The sequence below is a fragment of the Sturnira hondurensis genome, unplaced genomic scaffold (assembly GCF_014824575.4).
Source record: "Sturnira hondurensis isolate 20B ecotype Veracruz unplaced genomic scaffold, ASM1482457v3 Scaffold0008992, whole genome shotgun sequence".
In the NCBI taxonomy this organism is placed as follows: Eukaryota; Metazoa; Chordata; class Mammalia; order Chiroptera; family Phyllostomidae; genus Sturnira; species Sturnira hondurensis.
Window position 1 is genome coordinate 5146340 of NW_028081623.1, and position 13795 is coordinate 5160134.

Sequence of the window (13795 nt, forward strand, 5' to 3'; positions counted from 1 at the left end):
TATCTGGTTGTAAGGCATCTCCCAAATCAGGGGTCTTCCCAGAGCCAGTGGAAGAATCCAACAGTCAGATGAATAAATGACATGGCTAAGGGTTTCAGAGAGATTTGAAGCAGTGCTTAGCCTATGTTAGGAAAGAATTTGAGGTTAGCTATTTCCCCGCACACAGACATGAAAATATGAACTTAAAATGGGTTGGGTAGCTTCCTTCTGACCAGGATGCTAGGAAAAGAGTTACCTCTCTGGAGACCCAGAATGTCCAGAAAGTTCTCTGTGTTCTATTTGAATTTAATAGTGTTTTTTCAGGCAGCAACTGTGAACTCCAGTAGGGCAGGGACTGTTTTCACTAGTTCACCACTTATGCTCAGCCCTAGTGTGTCGGCATTTTACTCATGTCAATTGAACAATCACCCAACAGAAACAGAGGCTTGGCTTTTAATTTGGAAGGTGGTATAATTCCTTCAAGAGAGGTATTGACAGCCACCTATTTACTGTTGTTTGGTATAAACCTTGGAAATATCTTTAAATTATGAGCTTATAGGCAAATTCTATGTCAATTCCAATTTAGATATTAAAAGTAGTTTGATATACAGTTTAAAGGCAAGGACTCTTAAATTTTAAACTCTGCCTGCATTTAAGTTTAGATCTGCCACTTTACTTATGTGAACTTGAGCTTTTTTTTCCTTTTTCTTTATGTATTAGCCTCCTCTTATAAAAACCTGGGAAAATAATAGTACCTCCCTGATAGGGTTGCTGTTGTGAAGATTAGATGAATAATATGTAAATTTTTGGAGCAATGCATACTTGTTACATATCTGCTATTTCGCTTGACTATCCTATTTAACAAGATTTATTTTGTATTTAATATCATACTTAATATTATTTAATTTGCCTGTAATATTCACCTGCCTCAAGTCAACTCAATACATACTCCTGTCCCTATGTGTACAAATGAGCATTCCCTCACACACCACCCTAACTGCATATTCTATACTGCTTGATGAATGTTAGGAAAGGAACTAAATAGTTGGGACTTTAGGAGCCTACAAAGTGAGATGTCCATATATAATGCTTCCTTTAGTCTACAGTAGCATGATCAGAAAATAGAACAGAAAGACACTGCCAAATGGCTTCCAAATTCTCACACAGAACTTGGCTTAGACCAGTAGTTCTTACCCAGGCCTGTGAATCAGAATGCTCTGCAGAGATTCTTGAATGCAGAAGTTCACATCTCTCATGAGGCTACTAACAGATCATCTAAGGGGTGGCTCAAATGTGTGTTTTATAAAATTCCACTAGTGATTGAAGACCATGAGAGAAAATAATGCCCTGGAGAGACTGGACTTACCTGCAGAACCAAGAGGGGTGGTAGTGAGGCCCTGGACTCCTCCCTTCAGTGCCTTTCTCAGGAGAGAGCCTCACAAGTTCCACCTTCTCCACGGAACTTGAGGCCAGAGTTCCTGAGAGACCATCACTTGTTCCTCATAGCAAGTTACTTTTATATTTTTTGGTATAATGATTTTTCATTAACGAAGGCAAACTAGGCTCAGCATTGCTTAGCTATTCTAAAGTATGATAGATGTGTACTCCAGTATAGAGTTTTAAATCCTACCCTCCTCCCATTTTGGAGTTGACTTCCAAATAAGTCATTTTAAGAAACAAACAAAACAGTTTTAATCCTGAGAGGGTATTCTCCTTTCTGGAGCATTATCCCATTACCTTTGCAAAGAAGATTCAATGGCCAAGGCATTGCGAAGGAAACAGAATTGCAAATATGAATTGCTCACCCTGAATAAACCATTTGTACTTTCTCCCATGTGGTGGCCATGCCACCCCATTCAGTGCACCATATTCTCTTGTTAATTACTGATGCATTTTTAATGACTCGTGTTCTGCAGAGAGCTTTTGGGTTTCTGTCCTCTATGCATTAGCACAACATAATCACATGAACATTGGGAGGATCCCTCAGCTTTTCCTGGTATTCATACCTTTCTTACCCATTGTTCGTGGTTTTCACCAGTGAGTAAGGTGATACAAGGGTTTATAAGATGGACAGTTGAATGCATTATTGTATGTTGGGCATGTGAACCCAAATAAGCAGGGCAGAAGTCCCCTCTCAATTAAACTTCCCTTTCTTCAAGATTACTAAATGCCAAGGAGGGACTTGGCATTTAGTGAAGATGTCTATAAAAGACTTTTCAGAGATATTGCCAATGTTTGTCAAGTTTTATTGCCAGTGGGAAGTTCTTTATGATACTGGTCACACACATATTTATGTACAGAACACTATACAGAAGTCTAGTGGAAGTCGAGACTCTAAAGTAATTAACCACACTTGAAAATCAAACATTCATTTATTCACATAAGGGTTTGTATATTGTTGTAAGTTTTCTTGTCAAGTACTTATAATTTCACCTACTGAGATTTGGAGAACAGAGAATGTCTGATTACATTAATTATGCAAAATGGACTCTTTTCTTCTTCTAGCAGGTAACTTACCAAGCCTCTGGTAGAGGGAAGTCTAGTTTTCTCTGTGTAAGGGGTCTAGGTCCTAAGTGGTTCTAATTGCTGATCTTTATTTAAAGGTTCCACAGATTGCATAAAAAGTCAAAGTGAGATTTGGGATATCTAGATAAAGCATAACAAGAAACCCTACAAATCTCTTATTTGGACTTGATTATCTGAAAATGTTTTTGTAATATTTACCAAAATTATTCAATATTTGCTTGATTTTGTACATGTAGACTTAGTCTACATTGGTATAGAAGACTCCTTAAATGCATTTTATTATGAAATTTCACTGTCTTCCTCCAACAATTTTTTAATCATTGTTTTTACATTCATTTAATAAAAGAAGAGATGAAGTCCTGTAATATCCAGTCCAGCAAAGTTCTCAATTTCTATAAATGCTTTCTTTTGAAAAAGAGATAAAAAAAGGAGAGAGTCATCAAACATAGGCAAAATTCCATGACATGCTGTTGGCATATAGGGAGCTTTGGGGTATGGATTTTTCCTAACTACTGCTATGTTTATAAGAGTTTAAGCTTTTTTGAAGCAAAGATTCTTTTAAACTCAATTTTGTATCTTCTGCAGGCCACCTCTGGGCCTTGGCATGTATGTATATATGCAAGTCAGCATTTATGTGAGTTGTGAGTTGGTATTGTTAAAATGAAGAGGTATGTATCAGAATAAATGGAAATAATTTAGACACAGATTTTAAACCACCTGAGAATATTTTGCATAATCTAAAAAAGCCTTTTTTTTAATCTAAGAAGGCTTGCTCATTTCAACACACTTCTCCCAGGAAACAGACTCTTCCTCTGACAAGATCATTGTCAGGGGAAATGCTCCACATTGTGCTCAATCAGGGATGAAGTCTTTGCTCTCAATTGATTGATAGGACTCTGGCATAACCCTGTGGATACCAAGGTTATTTTACCCTGTGCTTTTATGCCCATCTACAGAGCTTCCTTTCTAATGCTTCGTCCATGCCCACTCCTACATCAAAAACAGCTACATAATCTGTGGGGCTCAGTACGAAATGAAAATACAGGTCTCTGGTCTGGGCCTGGAAGTCAGTCTCTTCTTCCTAAGTGTGGCTACCCTGATCCATGGCAGATGGGTGAAGCCAGAGGACTGCGACCTCTCTGCTGGGATGCACTGGACACCTGAATCAGGGGTGGACATGAAGCCCCTTTTGAGTTGCACACTGAGTTGGACCACTGCAAAAGGCAGAAGGAAGAAGGTAACTGCCATACTTAGGGTTCCAGGGGTCTTGGAGTGTCAGAGGCAGAGAGCATGTGTTCAAGAACTCACCCCCTCCAGAAGAGATGAGGAAGGAGCATCTGGGCCACTAGCTGTTCCAAGCCACATATCCTCCCACATGCTCCTGTTGTCCCATCAGACTACTCACAAAGCACACAAAAATAAATTATTAAGAATTGCAAGATGGTGACCTCAGGCACTAAACCTGCTGGGTTGGGAGCTCTGTGTGCCTGTAGGTCATATGTATTTAGCTTCCTTACAATTTTGTATTACTAATTTTTATCTGAGGACCTCCTTACAAAGGGTCCTCAAATTTTTATTTAGTTTTTTTTTTTTCAGCAGGCAGCACAAATGCAGTCCCCCACTACCACAAATTATGCAGTCAAGTTTCCCACATTTGGAGAAGTTGCATGGATCAGCACATCTGGAGTGCAATGGATAAGCCTCACCCTTGGAAAATCACCTTTGTGATCATGGCATACCCCCTGCCAGGTAAGTATGGAGTCCTCAAATTTTTAATAATTACACCTAACTTTACAACTTTGTTAAGAGTTATTTTTCCAAATCAGTATAAATTTTAAAAAGAGTGTTTGTGTCTACAGAGGAATTTAGACATGGCTTTTTTCCCAATAAGAAATTAAACTTATAAATCATCATGCATCTATATTACATCATTATTAATGGCCACATAATTATATCATTTGGTGGAAAATTAAGAGCAAATACTATTTTATTTTCTATTAATTTTCAGTTACCTATGCCAATAATGGAGAGATGAGGCATGGATTCCTCAAAAGAGAAAACATATAGAAGGTGTCACATATCTTTTCTCAGTTGTAGACTTAGTTTCCTAACAGTGTTACACTCTCACTAGTAAAAACAAACAAAGATTTTCTCTCCTGACTGCTGGATCATCAACATACTTGACAAGGGGACATCATCTAGATTCTCCAAGGCAATGTAATTAACTGTTTTAAAGTTCTCCCCAGTTACCTACTTTTGGTAAAACATGCAAGAATTACTTAGAAGTGACTTTAAATGTGCTTGAAAATGTTCACACTGTTAAATAATCTCCTTTAAAATTTAGGTACTGGCTTAGGTGAAGTGTGTAAGTATATGTGTGTGATGCATGTTTGGGGTTGGGGAGATGAAGCTTAAGGGAAGGAAGGGAAAACAGTCCATTTTTTCTTAACACCCGTGTTATTAGTACTATGGGCTTTAACTGGTAGGGTCAGAAGTCTCTGTATTTCTTTTTGCAATATCCAGCCCTCCAGACTCTTCCAGCAATGTTCAGATTTGTTTTCTTTATCTGCAAGGCTCTCTTTGCGACCTAGAAGCCTTAAAGGCTGTCCCATTAAAAACCTCATCATGAATTCTTAAGCTTTTTTCAGTTTATTGAGACTCTTAGCCAGCAGACCCACATAGAAATCTGGCAACCCAAGTGTGAAAAAGAGGGGATGCAATGGGGAGAGGTATGCCATAGTAACAAGAGCCCAAACTCTGGGCTCAGATCAGTTCAATGAAAATCACAGTGATGTATCATTCCCCTGCTCTCCCAGACCTAGCTGCTTTCCAGAGATCTGAACTCAGCACAACCTTTCAACAGCAAGGAGTCTGCCAATACAATATTCGGAATATGATTTAACCATGAACTACAACAGAAAAAGACATTATTTCAGTTGGAAATGATGGCCCCTGGCTACAGTCACTTCTGATAATAGGAATGGTACAACATCTCAGAGACCCCCAGTGCGGTAGCTACACTGTGACTGCAAAGAGCAGGCGACTAGATAACCATAGAACATTGACTTTCCCAGACTTTGAGAATTCATAGGTAGGGCAGTCAAATTAAATAAGTAAGTAATAATTGTGTTTAATTTTGTCTAGGAAAAACATCATTAAAAATTGCCATACACTCACATGATCATACAATAAAGACAGTTTAATGTCCTTCCCTCTTCCCAAAGGATATGCTCTCCATTTGCAGGACAATGCTTTAAACTGAAGAAATTTAGCCTGATAAAAAACTCACTGCATTGGACATTTTTCCCCTTCAACCAGTGTCTTTTATTATGACACTGATCTATCACACAGCATTTGGAAGCTTCTGTGGACATGGTAGGATCTGAGGAATCAGTATGCCCTCTCCTTCTGCTCCTAGAGGCACAGGCAGTGTCTGACCGAATACTTTTAAAGTGTTTCTTCTAAACAATTCCTCTTTCCCCTCAATTCCCTTTTTAGAGACATCACACAATTTTCTTTATGTATAAAAAGTTCTGTGTGTCAGGTAATGCATTAATTATTTTATATATATTATTTTGTCAACTCTTACAATAACCTTATAAGGAGTTTATGATTATTGTGTCCATTTATACAGGAAACTAAGCTTTAGAGAGGTTAACTCATTTTTGTTTTACAGAAGAAAGAAGTGACAAAAGCAACTATATTCTGAGCAATTTGATTAATGGAAGGCCACATCTTTTTCACCTAGACTATATACTGCTCAAATATTTCCTATCGCTACCATTTAGTGAAACTTACTATGGGTCAGATACTTTGCTCAGTATTTTATACACATTTTCTCATTTAATCTCCACAGGAGTCCTATTATTGTCAGGATTATCATTCCCACTTTATAGACATGGAAATTAAGGTTTAGATAAGTTAAATAACTCATGTATGATCACACAGTTAGTGAGTGATAGCATCAGAATTCAAAGCCAGTTTTATTAGACTCCAAGACTACATTACACTATGCATCATGTACAATGTTTCAGGGAGACAGAACACAATAAATACCCAATGCCATGATGGAAATTGTGTTTTTCAGATATTTTTCTAGTGAGCCTGACTCCAGAGACCTCTAGGTCCAGGTCTGAGAAAGTGAGTGATGGAGGAAGTAAATGGCATAAACGATGCCTGTATTCTTAGTTTAGGGTCTCCTTATTCAAGGCGTGATCTCTGGACCAGCAACATCAGCACCACCTGGTACCTTAGAAGAAAAGTGGGCCCACAGGTCTCAGTCCACCCAGATCACAGGCCCACTGATTCTGAATCTGCATTGAAACAAAATCTCCTGGTGGTGTTTGGAGTTTATAACTCCTTTCTCTCCTTCCCTCCCTCCTTTCTTCCTTTTCTTCCTCCATCCCTCTCTCATTCCCTCCACCCTTTCTTATTTCTCCATTCCTTCCTTCTTTACTTCTATTCTTCCTTCTTTCCTTCCTTCCTTTAATTGAGCAGCATTTAGGTATAAATTTACCTAAAATACCTTTTATCCTCACAAATGTTGGAGTGAGCATATGTGAGAATATAGGAAAAGCAACTGTTCACAAGGAATACTCTCAATCACAGCAATAATCCTTAACCACCCTCACCCTGTGCACCTGGTGGGAGGACTCCCAGTAAAGAAGTTCACAGCAGGAATAACTTGTCTTAAAGGGAAAAAGTGCATATTTATCCTTAAAATATAATAAAACTGAAGCCAAATGTAGCCCAATATCCTTGCTCTGTAATTTATGGCAATTTTTATAACATTTTCTTTCATATCCATATCTTTGCTTTTCTACGTGTGAGGGTCCATAAAGACGAGTCTGGCCTATGCATTTCGGTCATTTGCTCTCAGAACACCACATTTTCCAAAAGTAGCTAGAGAGCTACTTTAAAAGGGGGGAATAAAAATGCTAAATCACTTAAAGCTGAAATAAAAATGCATTTCTACACCGATACTCCAAAAGGGTAGCATTTGCAGTCATTCTTGTGTGCAGCTTAAGATTGGTGAAAGTGGGTTCTTCTTCTTGCCCCAGCAAAGGGAAGGATGTCACATGACTCACTATGAACAAACTTCTGAGTGCTACAAAATCTTCCTCAGAGATAGAGTATCAAAACATTGCATCTGTAATAAGATTAAGTAGATCTAGAATTATAAAAACTCAAATTAATGGCCCATCAATAGATTACTGGTTAGATTTTTTTCCCTCTCTGAAAGTTGGTTATAAAAAAAAAACAAACGGTCAAACAACTAGTCCAATTCATGTGTCCCTGACCATTTGGCTCTCACTTATGCTATTTATTTCCTAGCATTACTGTAATTGAAAAAGTATCTATTGCTCAAGATGCTATTAACTTGAGTGCAATCAGAGTGTTATATCACTAACAGATTTAGTTCAGATTTTTAAATTTTTTTAGCAAATCATTATTTTGTTGTCCTCTTGTTCTTAAGATTTTGGTCCACTTAAAGACAAATAGAACAAAGCTTCACAGAACTTGTTTAGAACATTTTAAATCATCATTTTAACTCTACTACATGACAGTTTCAAATGTGTAACAGTTTCTCTTTGTAGCTCAGAATACACTAGTACTTATTGGCCTTCATATATCTGTAAAATTTGGCACAGAGAATAGAAACAGAACAAACTGGAAATTTTACACAACCTCTAAAATATCCTCAAAATTTGGATGCTCTTTGGAAGTGAGGGCAATTTTATTATTAAATATTTTAATAATTCTTCATTCAATTACCAGTCAGGGCACATGCCTGAGTTGCAAGCCACGTCCCCAGTAGGGGGCGTGGGAGAGGCAACCACACATTGATGTTTCTTTCCCTCTCTTTCTCCCTCCTTTCCCTTCTCTCTAAAAATAAATAAATAAAATCTTTAAAAATTTCTTAAAAAATAAGTATTTTAATAATTCTTTTTTGTTGTTTTTTCTCAATGAATTCTGAACTTTTCATTGGCCTCCTGCCCCACTTCTGCTGCCTTTAATGCCCCAAAACTTTGGTGTTATTGATCTCAGACACCACTTTGCTATCCACAGTCCTGTGGGTAGTGGTCTTTTGGGTGGTTTGTAAGGAGCGGCTGTTGTCCAGGATGTCAACAAAATTTAAGTCCTCCCATTCTTTGCGTAGGCGGTGGTAGGTGGCAATCTCAGCCTCCAGCTTGACCTTGATGTTCATCAGGGCCTCATACTCCTGGGATGGGGTATTTTAATAGTTCTTGTTTAGAACATAAGAGAGGTGAAGCAAGGCTAAAGCTGTGAAAGAACATTGAAAAGAATGTTCTTGCGAAAGAATGGTATTCAGGCACATTAGCCAGGATGTGCTATTTGGTCATTTTGTGATTTGGATAATGTTCCTGGTATTTTTGTCTTCAGACACAGTGATGGAGTGACCTTGTTTTTTTTCCAATCCATCATGGTCAGAGTGGCCTTGTCTGATATTGGTGTTCTATGAAATTGTTTGTGTTCAGCAGGAGGGCAACAAGGCCCAACTGCAAGTGCCAGGCCAGCTCCTAGACATCAGGGCTGCTTTTCTCTTTTTCAGTTAAAAGGTACAAGTTTTGGTTTGAGGGACATGACTCCAAACCAGGAAGAAGATGTGGAAGATGCTACCTAAGCTAACTACCACATAATTTTTTTGTAAAGAGGAAGCACTTGATAATGAAGAGCTAACTTCTCCTAGATGTGTTTGCTAAAGGAGGGTAGCTGATAAGTTTCTAGTTGGCTTGCCTGAAAGTTGCATTTCCTAGGAGGTTTGGAAGCAGAGTGGTATTAGTCTAGAACTAATTCTGATCAATAGGCCTACACTGAAGTAATAGAATCCATGGGAAAATGTAACCATATATTTATAGAAGTTTTATTTAGCAAGAAAAGGAATGTGAGGCAGAGTGAGGTATATCTGGATCAGAGTCTTAAAATTTCGGAAAAAATTATCTACATGAGTCCATAACTAGAATTCATTAAAAGAAGGAAACATGAGTTTTTAAAAATAATATTCCCCACAATATAGTGTGGAGTCAGGACAATTTACACTTTGATTTTTGCATCACATGTGCTATGTGTATGACTCTGATCTTAAGTTTCCTCAACTATAAAATGGAGGTAGAAATTACTGAGTGGAAAGAGCCCATCATTGTGCCTGACACATAGTAAATATTCAACAATGATGGCTATATTATCAATTCTTAACTGGAATATTGTCACAGCCGACATTGACCTGATTATCCAATCACAATGGATGTAGATAAATAAGGAAAGAGGAAGGCATGTGGCCACAGAAGATATCATCTAGTAAGAGGACACCTGAGAGGAGCCCATAAAATTATATACAGCTGATACACAAGAATGAATTCAAGTACAGGAGAAAATGCAGTAATACTGAGAAACAATGATTACTTCTAGCTACATTTAAAAACTCTTCTGAGTCCCTGTCTAGTATTTCTAAACAGCACATCTCACAAAGGCACCAAAAAAAAAGAGTGGCTCCACTTCCTCCTAACTGTACAATTTCCATTCATGTTCATCATTATAATCACACATGCTCAATAAACAAATCTCCAAATTACCTTTGCCTGGTCTCTATGCCTCACCTGCAGACAACCACCAAATCCCAAATCCTGCACTCCAGTATTGTTGACAACTATCCCCTTCTCTGCTTCAGCTGCCCTCATTGTCCCCTAGATCACAGGCATAGTCACTGTGCACCTGGTCTACTCTTCTCCTTCTCATCCTACACATTGATGGGAGCAAGACCTGTAAATACTGCAACTGAGTGAAATCCAATAGACATCCCTACCATGGCCCTTACCTCTCAGATGGAAAACTAGGTCTAGAAATGGGGGTGTAAGGGTTTGGGGTGGAGTGGGTTGTCAAGGAGACACCTCTATCAGGAGACCAGGCAGCAGTCCAGGCCAGCACCAGGAGAGAGTGACAAGAGCATGATAGCCCTCCAGTGAGGGGCACAGGCTCTGAAGTCAGAGTGCCTGTTTCTACCACTTACCAGACATAGGACCTCAAGCAAATAGCTTAATCTTTCTGGACTAAGTTTCATCATATGTCAATTGAAATAAAAATGTACCTCCATCACAAAGTGAAGGTTAAGTACAATAATCCACATAAATAAAGTGCATTATCATAGTTTCTGACACATAATAAACATTCAATACACGTGAGTTTTCTCATCATTATCACTCTTTTTGCAGGGAGGCAGAGCCCCACCCTTGGGGTCTAAATTGCTAGGCGTATAACTGTATGTCACCCAGTGGCACTCCAGGCAGCGGGCCTGGGAAATGTGGTTATAGCTGTTTGATCTGACAAGATTCTAAGCATTAGTCTCAAATATCATCAATGCCTCAAGAGCGAGTACAGCCTACAAGTGTGTCAGGAGAGGGACACAGAGACAACACGGGGCAGAACTTGACAGCAAATGCTCCTAGTGGTTTACAAAAACTCTGTGGTAGGGGCATGACAGACACAGCTCAGGGATCAGACACAGGACAGATAGAGCTCAGGACAGAAGTACATGCCATCATGTGTGAGGTGCAAGTGGGAAAGAATGAAAGAGTTTATACTTCAGAAAAGATGGTATCATTTTCAGGACAATGTCTGGCAGTGATGGCTTTGGCCAAAATGACTCACTTGGTGCCTATGAATCTACACATGGCTGAAGTCATATCTAAAGGTGTGTCCAGAAAAGAACTAGGCTCCTAAGTGGATCATAAACACAGATGTGTATATAAGAGGAATTTAGAAATAAGGATGAGGTAGACAACAGCTATAGAGGAGGTGGTGACAGTTCTCATGGGTAAGTAAGCAACAAATGATCGTTCAGAGCCCAGACTGGATTCTGTTTGTATTTTCTATTTTATTATTTTTTATTTTTGTGGTAAGAACACTTAACATCAGATCTACCCTCAACAAATTTTGCAGAGCCCAATACAGTATTGTTAAGTATAGGCACAATGTTTTACCCACAGAACTTATTCATCTTAACTGATATAAACTTAATGTTTATAAGTAAAATATTATACCCAGTGAATAGCAACTCTTCCCCTCAATTCCTGATGACCATCGTGCTACTCTCTGTTTCTATGACTTTGACTATTTTAGAGACTTCATATATGTAGAATCACAAAATATTTCTCTTTTTGTGACTGGCTTATTTGACTTGGCATAATGTCCTCCAGATTCATCCACGTCCCATTTGGCACAATTTTCTTCTTTTCTGAGGCTCAGTAACTGGTCCATTCTATGCATATAACACATTCTTTTTTTTTTTTCAGTTTTATTTTGTTGTTTGAGTACAGTTGTCTGGCTTTTACTCCCATCCCAGCCCACTCCAAATCCCTCCCCAACTCCCTCCCATTTCCACCCCTCCTTTTTATTGTCCATGTGTCCTTTATACTTGTTCCTGAAAACCCTTCCCCTTATCTCCTGAAATTCCTTCACCTCTCTCCTCTGGTCACTGTCAGTCTGTTCTCAATTTCAGAAACTTTAATTATATTTTGCTTGCTTGTTTGTTTTGTTGTTTAGGTTCCTGTTAAAGGTGAGATCATATGGTATTTGTCTTTCACTGCCTGGCTTATTTCACTCAGCATAATACTCTCCAGTTCCATCCATGATGTTGCAAAGGGTAGGAAATCATTCTTTCTCTCTACTGCATAGAATTCCATTGTGTAAATGTACCATAGTTTTTTGATCCATTCATTTATTGATGGGCAACTAGGTTGCTTCCAGCTCTTGGCTATTGTAAATTGTGCTGCTATGAACATTGGAGTGCATAGATTTCTTGCTTTGTTTATGATGGTCATTCTGACTGGTATAAAGTGGTATCTCATTGTGGTTTTAATTTGTATCTCTCTGATAGCTAGCAGTACTGAGCATCTCTTCATGTGTCTCTGGATCCTCTATATGTCCTCCTTAGAGAAGTGTCTGTTCAAGTCCTTTGTCCATTTTTTAGTTGGGTTGCTGGTCTTAGAGTGAAGTCCTGTGAGTTCTTTATATGTTTTGGAGATTAAACCCTTGTCTGAGGTATCACTGACAAATATGTTTTCTCATAAGGCTGGTTTTCTTTTTATTTTAACATTGTTTTCTTTAGCCGTGCAGAAGCTTTTATTTTAATGAGATTCCATTTGCTTATTCTTTCCTTTATGTCCCCTGTCTAGGGGACATATCAGTGAAAATATTGCTATGTGAAATATCTGAGATTTTCCTGCTTATGTTCTCCTCTTGGACTTTAATGGTGTCATGACTTGCATTTAAATCTTTTATCCACCTTGAATGTATTTTTGTATATGGTGTAAGTTGGCGCTCAAGTTTCATTTTTTTGCATGTAGCTGTCCATTTTTTTGCATGTAGCTGTCCAGTTCTCCCAACACCATTTGTTAAAGAGGCTATCTTTACTCCATTTTATGTTTCTTCCACCTTTGTCGATATTAATTGACCATAGAGACTTGGGTTTATTTCTGGGCTCTCTGTTCTGCTCCATTGGTCTATGTGCCTGTTTTGATGCCAGTACCAGGATGTTTTGATCACAGTAGCCTTGTAATACAGTTTGGTATCAGGTATTGTGATCCCTCCTACTTTGTTCTTCTTTCTCAAAATTGCAGCTGCTATTCGGGGTCTTTTATGGTTCCATATAAATTTTTGAAGTGTTTGTTCTATGTCTGTGAAATATGCCATTGGCACTTTAATAAGTATTGCATTGAATCTATAAATTGCTTTGGGTAGTATGGACATTTTGATGATGTTAATTTTTCCAATCCATGAGCATGGTATATGTTTCCATTTGTTTGTGTCTTCCTTGATTTCTTTCTTCAGTGTTGTGTAGTTTTCTGTATACAGGTCTTTTACCTCCTTGGTTAGGTTTATTCCTAGGTATTTAATTTTTCTTTTTGCTATATAAAATAGAATTTTTTTCTTGATTTCTGCTTCTGCTGTTTCATTGTTGGTATACAAAAATGCCTTTGATTTCTGGCTATCGACTTTGTATCCCACTGTTTTGCCAAATTTGTTTATTAGGTTAAGCAGTTTTTGGGTGGAGTCTATAGGATTTTCTATGTGCGCTATCATGTCATCTGCAAAGAGTGACAGTTTTATTTCCTTCTTTCTTATTTGGATGCCTTTTATTTTCTTTTCTTGTCTGATTGCTGTGGCTAAAACTTCCAATACTATATTGAACAAAATTGGTGAAAGTGGACAACGTTATCTTGTTCCTGATCTTAGTGGAAAAGATGTTAGTTCTTGCCCATTGAGTATGATG

General features: G+C 38.2%; 1 protein-coding gene and 1 non-coding gene across 2 annotated transcripts in view; both read right to left on the reverse strand.

Moving 5' to 3' along the window:
• POU6F2 (POU class 6 homeobox 2) overlaps nucleotides 1-13795 on the reverse strand; it is a 460076-nt gene that overhangs the window by 314577 nt on the left and 131704 nt on the right. The window lies entirely within an intron of this gene.
• On the reverse strand, nucleotides 4100-4262 carry LOC118994026 (U1 spliceosomal RNA). The gene has a single exon (XR_005067985.1). It is a non-coding gene; the product is annotated as a U1 spliceosomal RNA (small nuclear RNA).